Genomic DNA, 11,190 nt, shown 5'->3' with positions numbered 1-11,190 from the left:
CCATCTCCAGAGTCTGAGTTTTCATCCTCCACCTCTGAAGACGCTCCTCCAGCCACTGCCTGCGCATCGGGGGAGACAAACTCCCCCCACGCCCACCTTGCCTCCAGCAGGGCTGTTCCTCCCCTCATCTGCTGGAATCAGTTTTTTCTTTAACTCAGCCCCATGGTGGGGAAGGGAGAGCTCCAGGGGACCAGGCAGCAGAGAGGGGAGGGGAGAAGCCATCAAACAGGCCGGGGGCTGGGGGGTCATGCACTCAGCACAGAGCCCCACACAGCAGGAGGGGGCTGGACGGCCCGCTTAGAGCCCCTTCTTTCCTGGACACTGTTCTGGAATGGTCCCCGGCCCCTCCATTCCAAAGACGGGACCCTCCGGCCCAGGGACCCCAGATGGTGTCCCCCAAACCACCTCTCTTCCCAGACCTCCTCAATGGCAATGAATGGCGCATCCTGGCTGTGACCGCCGCCCCTCACTGTGAGACTTCAGCCCAGACGAGCGCCCAGCCCCTCCTGGGGTCTCAGATACTCAGAATGAAAGGCTCACAGCTGCCATGCCCTTCCACAGGACTTTGTGGTTCCTCTTCCACCCTCGGTAATGCTTTCATCCCTCCCCAGCTCCATTCCAGAGGCCAGAAAACCATGATGTTTGGGGTCAAACAGCTGGGAGAGGCAGTTGGAACTCAGGCCAGGCCCGTCTGACTGGACTGTGCTGAGACTGGGACCCTGCTCCCCTACAAGTGCTGTCAGGGCACCCTTGATGCCCCCCAGAGCTTGCCATGCCCAGACAGTCCCTTCATGGCCAAAGTGTCCCCTGGCACAGGATACCCTGGGGTGCCATGTCTGCAAGAGCTCACACCCTTCTCTCCCCAGCCTCTGCTAACTGCTGCCAGGGGTGGGTGTGTGGAGGGCTCGGGGCCTCTTCACCCTCCCTGCACCAACTCAGCTCCAGAACATTCCCAGCAGTGAGGAGAGGGTGGCCACTGTGCTGCAGCCCCAAGGGATGGGCAAGGCCATGCCAACTGGAGTCATCCATGTCCCCTCGGACATGGTGACTTCATTCAGAGGGCAGCATGGAGAAGGGTACAGTGAGGGCGGCTACCAGGGACAGTGGAGATGAGGCGGTCAGGAAGCCAGGACAGGCCTGGAGGGGACACATGGCCAGCTGAGGACAGGGCATGTGGCCTTTGTTCTGCGTGCTGTGGCATATGGTGTTGGCTCTGGCCCTGGCCCATCTTTTGTTAGTGGTGGGTTCAGCTCTGTTCCTTGGGGCTCCCTCAGCCCAGGGGCCCACCTCCCCTCTGGGCAGCGCCAATCACCGCATTCTGCCTCAGCCAGCTGTCAGCCACCTGGACCTCCTCCCTCATTGCACCACCCTGGAACATCACGGTGCCCGGGGCAGGCCGTGGAGACCTGGCTAGCCCATTGTCTGCTCAGTCCTCACCAGCTGTTGTGACAGAAACAAGTCTGTGCTGATGAGCCGAGCTGACCAGGCTGCAGCCCTCAGTTCGGGAGAGGGTCAGGCCCAGCCAGGCCTGGTGAGCAGGTGTGGGGATGGACAGGTGCTCATGTGCAGGAGGTTTCTCAAGAGTGGGTGGGAGGAGGACGGAGAGGGGACCAGTGAAGGAGAGTGGAGGACGGGGTGGGGCTGGTGTTAGCCGGGTTGGGTGTGTGGGTCTGGCAGGGAGCCGGGCATGGGAGCGGGTCCCGAGGAGTGCTAGGTTGGAGCCAGGACCATGGGCCTCACCATAGAGGCCTCACCCTGGGGCAGAGGGAGCTGACAGACTGGGCTGATGGGAACGAGGGCTTCCTGTCACCAGAGAACACAAAGGGACCACTAGTGGCCTGGGCCACGAGGCTCTGTGGCCCTCAAGATGCTGAGCTCGAGGTGGGCCCAGCCCATGGCCTCCTTTGTGGGGACCCCACAGGGATAGGCTGGCCCCTGAGGATGCTCAGACCTGGTTCAGCGTGGCCAGGCCCTGGCCCAGCCCGAGGTCAGCACTGGCCGCTACCCTGGGGGCTGAGTCTCTGTCTCGCCCTGTGCCATGGTGCCCACGCTCTGAGCCAGTGTCAACCCTCTGCCCATACCCCGGGAGCCTTGTGTGTCCATACTCATGGCTGAGGGCCTGTGTTGGGGTCTCTGTGTTGGGGGAGATGGGTCCAGGGTGCGTGACCCCTGGGATTGTTCATCATGAGTGCCACCTGGAAGGTGCTGGAGCCTCACCCTGTCCTCCAGGGCCCGGAGTGTTTTGGGGAGATCCTGTGCTGGCATCCTGACTGGGCCAGGATGGTGTCCAGGAGGGACCTTTGGGAGGGAAGCAGGGGCATCTGGGGGCCCAGTGCTGGGGTGGGTGGCAGGAGAGGCCCAGAGGGCAGTGGCCCAAGCCAGTGGCTGGGCAGGCGTCAGGAGGGAGAGGGGTGAGGCCTGGCCTCCCTGCTGCAGCTGAGCCGGGGCCTGGGGTGTCCTGGGGTGAGACAAGGCCCAGGGCAGAGGCAGGGCTGTCTGCCTGCAGGGTGGACACATCCCGGCCTGGTGAGTGCCGACCACTCAGTTCTGCGGCCCTCTGCTGCCCTCCGCCGGCCGCCTCTGTCCCTGCAGGCCCAGCCATCTACCTGCAGGTCTGGACAGACCCTCAGAGCCCAGGCTGGGAGGTCTCAGGAGCCAAGACGGGGTTGAATCCCATTTGAGGGCATCTGAAGGCGTGAGAGCCTATGTCAGCCCCCTGCCCAGCCTTGCCTCGGCCAGCGGCTCCCAGGGGACTCTGGTGGGCAGTGGCTAAAGATGACAGAGGGGCTCAGAGAGGCTGAGCTGCTGTGTAAGGTCGCACAGTGAGCAGGGGCCGAGTGGCCTTGTGAGAGGCAACAGCAAGAGGGTCCTCGGCATGGCCACAGCCCAGGGATAGGAAATCCCCGCTGGGTTCTCCCACCAAGTAGCTCCCATTCCCAGCCCTTAGGGCATCTCAGGAGAGGCTCCGGCGAGGGTCCCACCTGCCTCCTACCTTCTCCCCCAACCACACACTAAATGGGTCCCTGCTCCCCAGCCCCTCCCACCAAGGGCTCACCCGCCAGAGCTCGGGGAGAGGCCCTGCAGGGCGGCTGTTTCTCCATGTGCTGCAGTCCTCTGGACACTGAAAAACAATCCCATCCATCTTAATGGCATTTAATATGCACAGTGAAAGTCAGCAGCCACAGCGATGAGCGTGTGCTCAGAGCAAGGTTTACACGCGGATGCCACCAGGCTTAGCCCATGAGTGGCCTCCTGGGTCCCAGGAGACGCATGGGGCGGGGGTGCAGCTGGGTGGGCCATGGTAGCAGAGACCTGGGGAGGGGATGTGGGAGGTAGGAACTGAGCTAGGCAGGGACTCAGGAGAGGCTGAGGCCTGGAACAGGGAGACTGAGACCTCAAGGAGGCTGGGACATTGGGAGTCAAGACTTGAGGAAGCTGGGACATGTGCAGGCCGAGACGCAGGGGTTTAAGAATGAGGGTCTGGTGCAGACCTGAGATGGAGCCCAGCCGCTGCTGCCCCACGTAGCTGGAGAGTGTGCTGACCCCACAGTGGCTGAGAATGTGCTGTTGATATGGAAAGCAAGTGCTGGGAAGGGAAAATGTGGTCCATTTAAATGATATGGAAGCGGGGAAGGGAAGTGCTGGGTAGAGGAGGGCGTGGTCCCTGACTGGGGCTCCAACCCCACGGACCTAGGTGAGAACAGGCACTTCCTACCCAAATGTTGCATTTCTCACAACCACCCTGGCCTGCCACGCCCCCATCCTGTGCTTAGAAACCCCCCCGAGACCTTAGCAGACAGAGGCAGCTGGACGTGGAGAGGAGCACATCAGCGGAGACACACATGGGCGGCTGGACATCGAGATGAACGCACTGATAGGCACCAGCATGCTGGCAGGCCACCGACTGGCAGAACCACACGGAGTTTGGCTGGGGCAGTTGGAGGAGAGTCTGGGTGCACAGCAGCCCCACCCCAGGGGAAAACCTTCCCACTCCACCCCTTTCTGGCTTCCCCTATCTGCTGGAAGCCCCCTCCCCTCAATAAAACCTTGCACTCATTCTCCAAGTCCACATGTGATCTGACTCTTCTGGTACACAAGGCAAGAACCCCAGGATCCAGAAAGCCCTCTGACTAACACAAGCCACCCTACAGACGACAAACTAAAAGAGCCCCCGTAACACATGCCCACTGGGGCTTCAGCTGTCAACATTCACCCCTAGACACTGCTGCGGGGTCGGAGCCCCACAGCCTGCCCGTCTGTAAGCTCCCCTGGAGGTTTGGGCAGCGGAGCACTGAAGAAGCACGCCACTCCCCTTCTCACACACCCTGCAAGGGCGACAAGGGAACTTTTTCCGTTTCACTGGCCCAAGGTGGCTGGACAGTGTGCTGGCCCCACCGTAGCTGGAGAGTGTGCCATGCTCCCTGGCTTTCCTCCTGATGTATAAAATGGATTAGCAGGTCCTGGGGGATGTTCCCACAGTGACATGGTGGAGGCTGACCCTGACACCCACCCCTGCTGAGTGCTCAGTGAATGGTGGTCACTGTCAGGAAGCGCCATTGCTGTCCTCCATCAGTGTCTGTGGGGCTGGGTGACTCTTGGAGGATGCTTTCAGCAACGTTGCACTGCCAGGACAGAGGCCGTCCACCTGCCTCTGGGCTTCCTGGTGTGAACAGATGGATGGATGGGTGGGCCTGCTGCATGCAGGGAGCTGAGGCTGGGTCTTCACCTGTGGGCAGGAGGCTATGCAGGGCTCAGGGAGAGACAGCACTGTGGCTGGGACAGAGCCTATGTGATGAGACACCCTCGGTGCCCCAGGCCTCCCTCCTCGCTCCTGCCCCTCCAGGACATCACCCAGAGCCCCCCTTGCTCTTTTGGGGGGATGTCTGGGTACCTGTGGTTGCTGTCACTCTTGATCCCACCCACCCCTGCAGGTTGCTGGCAGGACAAGTGCAGAAGTCATCTCATGGCTTTCCCTGGGATCTCTGCACCTGCTGAGAACTGGCAGCTGCACACAGCCTGTCCAGTATCCTGGGAACTCACCCTGTTGCTGCTGCTTGTCCTGGGTCATCCTAGGCCTCACTCCTTGCCATTCAGACCCCTGTGAGGAGAGCACTGGCTGTGAGTTGCTGTGTGGCTGGTGATGGCAAGGCAGGGCCTGGAGTAGATCCATCACGAATAGATTTTTTTTTTTTTTTTGAGATGGAGTCTCACTCTGTCACCAGGCTGGAGTGTGTGATCTCAGCTCACTGCAACCTCCAACTCCCTGGTTCAAGCAATTCTCCTGCCTCAGCCTCCTGAGTAGCTGGGATTAAAGGCATATGCCCCCACGCCCAGCTAATTTTTGTATTTTTAGTAGAGATGGGGTTTCACCATATTGGCCAGGATGGTCTCGATCTCCTGACCTCGTGATCCACCTGCCTCGGCCTCCCAAAGTGCTGGGATTACAGGTGGGAGCCACCGCGCCCAGCTGAGAATTCTTAATGAAATGGGAACATGCCTCCCAGGAAATGCACAGGGGCCTGCAGTGATAGAGTGGCCTCAGGTATGTGCACAGGTGTGAACACGCCTTCCACAGAGGGCAGTGGATGTGCACATGCCTCACACACACTGCGGAGCAGGGCAAGTGTCCCACACGTGTTCATGCTGTGTACACGTCAGTGGACTGGATGTGTGTGTGCACACCTGTGTCATGCCTGCAGAGAAGACAATGGAGAGAAATACGCCCAAATCTCCCCTCTGGGTCCCTGCCCTGGGTGCTGGAATGTCAGAATAGGTTGATGTCCTTTTTATCCTTCCCCATATCCACCACACTGTCTACCAAAGCACGCCTTGGTTTTGTAATCAGAAATGAAATGCACCGTTTCAAGAAAGCCACGGGCCAGCCCCTCTGTGCCCTATTGTTGGCGGGGGCACTGGGGCGGGATGCACAGGGGGACATTAGCCTCATGCAGCCATGGGGCCAGGGAGGCCAAGGTCAGCTTGCTCAGCACCTGGAGGTACAGTGAGTACCAACAACACAGCCTAGCTTGACCGCAGAAGGAAAATCAATGCTGAGCACAAGGACTGACGGTAGACTCACTGGGAACACTGTCCACCGACGTCAGAGCTGCTCACAGGGCACCAGGGAGCTTGCCAGGGAGCCCGGCTGCCTGTGTTTGGAACAATCCTGGTGGGCGAGCACGGGCCCCTCACCTGACTCCACTCAGTACCCTCCCAGAGGGGAGACAAAGGCCGTGAACAGCTCTGGAGGCGCTTCCTGCCGGTGCCCCCCAGGCCTGGCTAAAGAAATCTCAAATTCCCCTAAGGGCCTGGCTCCAGCAGCCCCTGCTATGGGTCAGCCCCAGGGGGCTGCTTATCTTCAATTGGCCCTGACTGTTCCACATTACAAGATAAACTGTGGGGTTAACTCAAGGCGTTATTACTTTGCAAAAGTAATACAAACTATTACTTTGTAAAGACCTCTCTTATACAAGAGCGGTTGATGCAAAAACACTGCCACGTAAGATGAGAGTCCTCCTGTCTTCCTCTGTTCTGTGTCCTTGCCCCCCATCCACGTGTGGCCTGTGTGGACAGACAGCTTCACACACTCAGACTCTTCCCTCCCCTCACATCAGAGATGTGTGTCCCTGTTACTGACATGCAGGGAGGGGCTCATCATTTGGGCACATCCCATGGTGCTCTGAGCCCATCATCACCTATGGTGGACATTGAAGGAATTTCCAGGTTTTCCTTTTCAGAAGCCACGGCTCAGGCCAATATCTAGAATGTCAGAGGTTGGGGGCTCAGGGAGGGGTCACTGCCCAATCGTGCCACCTTGGACTCAGAGTGCCAGCCCAGGGAACCAGGCAGGCCCAGCTCTGACCGTGTCGCTGGGCGACGGCTGGCTGAGACCTGGGGCTGAAACACCTCCTACACCAGCCAAGGAAACAGGCTCCGCGTGAGGCCTGAAGTCCCTGAAGGGCTCTGGGACAGGAGGAGAGCCCGAGCCTTCAGCTGTGATGTGCACAGCACCGTCTGTCCCTGTCCTCCACCCAAGGGAACTCACCTTGGAGTGCCTGCTGGAAGGCACAGGTTGCTGACATTCTGACAACTGGGAGGGGGCTGGTGGGAGCCCCTGATACCCCCCATGCCTGGACCTCCAGCAGAGCCTGCAGTTTGAGACCTCTGGTTCAGGAGCTGGGACTGATGGGGCCCTTGGGGATTCCTGTGCTGCTGGAGGAAGACAGGGGCATGGGGGTGTCCATGGCAAAGAAGTGAGAAGTGGAGGTTGCCAGCGGTAAACAACCTGCAGCCTGCTAAGCGTTTTCATTGTCTTACAGATGGGTCTAGTAATGGTAAAGCTTCTTATTCTGGCTCAAAAAGTAAAGTTTTCCAGATGCCTTACGCTTCAGCTCAAAAAGCGCAGCTTGTAGCTGTAATTGAGGTATTGACTGTTTTTGATATGCCTATTAATGTGATTTCTGATCCTTCATATGTGGTTCATTCCACACAGTTAATTAAAAATGCTCAGTTACTATTTCACAAAGATAAACAACTGATGACAAAAACAAAAAAGGGGGAGAAATTGGGATTACGGAACAGCCCATACACAACTGAATCTAGCATTATTAACTTTAAATTTTTTGAGCCTGCCCAAAGGCCAGGTGTTATCAGCAGCTGAACAGCATCTACAGAAACCAGATGCAAAGACAGAAGCAGAACAATTGGTTTGGTGTACAGATCTGATAACAAAAAGTTGGGAAATAGGTAAAATAATAACTTGGGGTAGAGGTTATGCTTGTGTTTCTCCAGGACCGAATCAACAGCCGATTTGGATGCCATCAAGACACCTGAAACCCTTATCATGAGCCAGATGCCAAGAAAGAGATTCTGGAGGATCCCGAGGACCCCCTGGTTGCAGCCATGTTGAGGCTGACGCGGAGGAGGACCCCAACTGTCACAAGCAACACCCGTCGAACACAGCCACCCACCTGGGGACAGATCAAGAAGCTGTCACAGATGGCAGAAGAAAACCTGAGGAAAGAGGGACAACCAGTCACAATGAGTAATTTACTGGTAGTTACGATAGCGGTTATCACCACTGCCAGGAGTATTCCTTCAACAAGGGCTGACACAGAGAACAGTTACACTTATGGGGTATATTATCAATCTTGGCTGGCAATAATGCCTGAATGTAATCACTCTATGACATATTACACATGCTTTCTGATCTCAGTATTTACGATAATAAATCTGCTCCTATAATTGAGGCATACTGCCCTCAAAAACCTATTTGTAAACAAAATAGAACCTGGCCAGAAATAATGAACGTACTTGTTTAGGAAGATTGCATTGCAGAACAGGCAGAGGTGCTGTGCAGTGATTCCTATGGGATCATTATTGATTGGTCCCCTAAGGGGATGTTTAGCTTGAATTGCACGTCTCAGTCTGCATGCCATGGCCACACTATGTTCAGCTGGTCTGAACAAATGGTCAGATGATAGAAATGATAAGAAGTACGGCAAAAGTTCCCATTATCTGCAACCATGGCGGTATAGTGGCACCTCAACCTCAAATGATATGACCCGCTCTAGGAGCTTCACATAAGGATTTGTGGAAACTATTAACAGTTCTTAATAAGATCGAAATTTGGGAAAGAATAAAAAAGCATCTAGAAGGGCACTCTACAAACTTGTCTTTGTATTTGCAAAATTAAAAGAACAAATATTTAAAGCATCCCAGGCACATCTGACCTTAATGCCAGGAACTAGAGTGCTTGAAGGAGCTGCAGACAGATTAGCAGCTAGTAACCCATTAAAATGGATAAAAACACGCCAGGTGCAGTGGCTCACACCTGTAATCCCAACACTTTGGGAGGCAGAGGCAGGCGGATCACAAGGTCAGGAGATCGAGACCATCCTGGCTAACACGGTGAAACCCCGTCTCTACTAAAAATACAAAAAATTAGCCGAGTGCGGTGGTGGGCACCTGTAGTCCCAGCCACTTGGGAGGCTGAGGCAGGAGAATGGTGTGAACCCGGGAGGCGGAGCTTGAAGTAAGCGGAGATTGTGCCACTGCACTCCAGCCTGGGCAACAGAGCGCGACTCCATCTCAAAAAAAAAAAAAAAAAAAGAAAAGAAAAAAAGAAAGAAACAATGTTTATCACTGGCTTGCTGTCAATAAATATGTGGGTAAATCTCTGTTTGAGGCTCTCAGCTCTGAAGGCTGTGAGACCCCTGATTTCCTACTCCACACTCTATATTTCTGTGTGTGTCTTTAATTCTTCTAGCGCCGCTGGGTTAGGGTCTCCCCGACTGAGCTGGTCTCAGCAGGAAACAATCTAGCAGGGGTGGGAGGATCTAACTACCTTTCCTCATACATGCATTGAAATTGATTATATAAAGGGGCGAAGTGTGATTGCATTCACATAAAGAGTGGCGTGTTCTGGGATCTAGCAGACAATCTTAACTTCAGGAAATGCAATCACATTTTACTAGCTTTGAAAAAAATGAATAAAATGACATAGCTAAATAGAACTCAAGTAGGATCTGTGAACGGCAGCATGGAGTGCATAAGGGGATAACATACCGATGAGGGAATTCATATACCCAGCAGCCCAGGTTTGGTGTAGGCTGATAAAGTAAGAACAAGCCCCAAATTAAACAAATGTGAATGAATTCCTTTGCCTGCAGACAGGGCAAATATATCAGTAAAAGTGGCTACAGGGCAAGCAGAAAAATGCAACAAATCAGAATGAAGGCAGGGAGCCATGGTTCCAGCACAGAAGAAAATATTTCAGGAATACAGGTGAGAGGCACATGACAAAACAAAACAAAACAAAACAAAACAAAACAAAACAAAACAAAAAACCTGACTTTGCCAGAGCTCCAGTGTCATGCTCATGGCTGAGGAGAAACAATTATCTCGCTGGGAATGAGTGCAAGTCGGGGAACGGAAGGAGTACTGAGCTCGGCTGACTGCATGTCCCCAGGGGCCCAGACAGGCAACACAGCGGCCTCTCTACCCTTGAAGTTCTGTTTCTTGTCTGCTTCCTCCTTGGGAGTGGCAGGCCCTGGTGACCGGCCCAACCTCGGGGGCGCCCAGCAGCTGGGCCCCCCACCACATGCCTAAGTCTGGCCCTCTCAGATCTGCCTGTCTCCTGAGCTGGAGAACAGAGCCCACCCCTCTGTCCCCGGCACTCACCTCCCATCCAGCCGATCTCCCTGAGGACCCCCCACCGCCAACTCCCACCTGGATCCCCTGGCCCTGGTGGGGCATCATTCTTTCAAAATAATCCACAACTGGGCACAGTGGCTCATGCCTGAATCCCAGCACTTTGAGAGGCCAAGGTAGGAGGATTGCTTGAGCCCAGGAGTTTCAGATCAGCCTGGGTAACACAGCCAGACCGTCTCCACAAAAAAATATTTTTTAAAAATTAGCTAGGTGCAGTCCAGCCTGTAGTCCCAGCTACTTGGGAGGCTGAGGCAGGGGGATCACTTGAGCCCAGGTGTCAGGCCTCTGAGCCCAAGCTAACCATCATATCCCTTGTGACCTGCATGGATACATCCAGATGGGCTTAAGTAACTGAAGATCCACAGAAGAAGTGAAAATACCCTTAACTGATGACATTCCACCATTGTAATTTGTTTCTGCCCCACCCTAACTGATCAATGTACTTTGTAATCTCCCCCACCCTTAAGAAGGTTCTTTGTAATTCTCCCCACCCTTGAGAAGGTACTTTGTGAGATCCACTCCCTGCCCCCAGAACATTGCTCTTAACTCCACTGCCTATCCCCAAACCTTTAAGAACTAATGATAATCCCACCACCCTTTGCTGACTCCTTTTTTGGACTCAGCCCACCTGCACCCAGGTGAGATAAACAGCTTTGTTGCTCACACAAAGCCTGTTTGGTGGTCTCTTCACATGGACATGTGAGACACCAGGAGTTCAAGGCCACAGTGAGCTGTGATCACACCACTGCACTTCAGCTTGGGCAACAGAGAGAGACCATGTCTCTTTAAAAAAAAAAAAAAAGCCATCAGCTGGCTCAGGGTAGCCACCTGCCAAGAGTCCCCAGCTGAGCATAAGACTTGCTTCCTAGGATTTACAGAGCTCCTGTGAAACTCAGTTGTTTCACTAATCATCACACGGAGCCAGTGACTTTCAGGCCAGCCTTGTTCCCACAAGTGCCCTCACAGGTGGGTTCTCCC

The sequence above is a fragment of the Nomascus leucogenys genome, chromosome 7b (assembly GCF_006542625.1).
Source record: "Nomascus leucogenys isolate Asia chromosome 7b, Asia_NLE_v1, whole genome shotgun sequence".
NCBI lineage: Eukaryota > Metazoa > Chordata > Mammalia > Primates > Hylobatidae > Nomascus > Nomascus leucogenys.
This window is presented reverse-complemented; position numbering follows the sequence as displayed.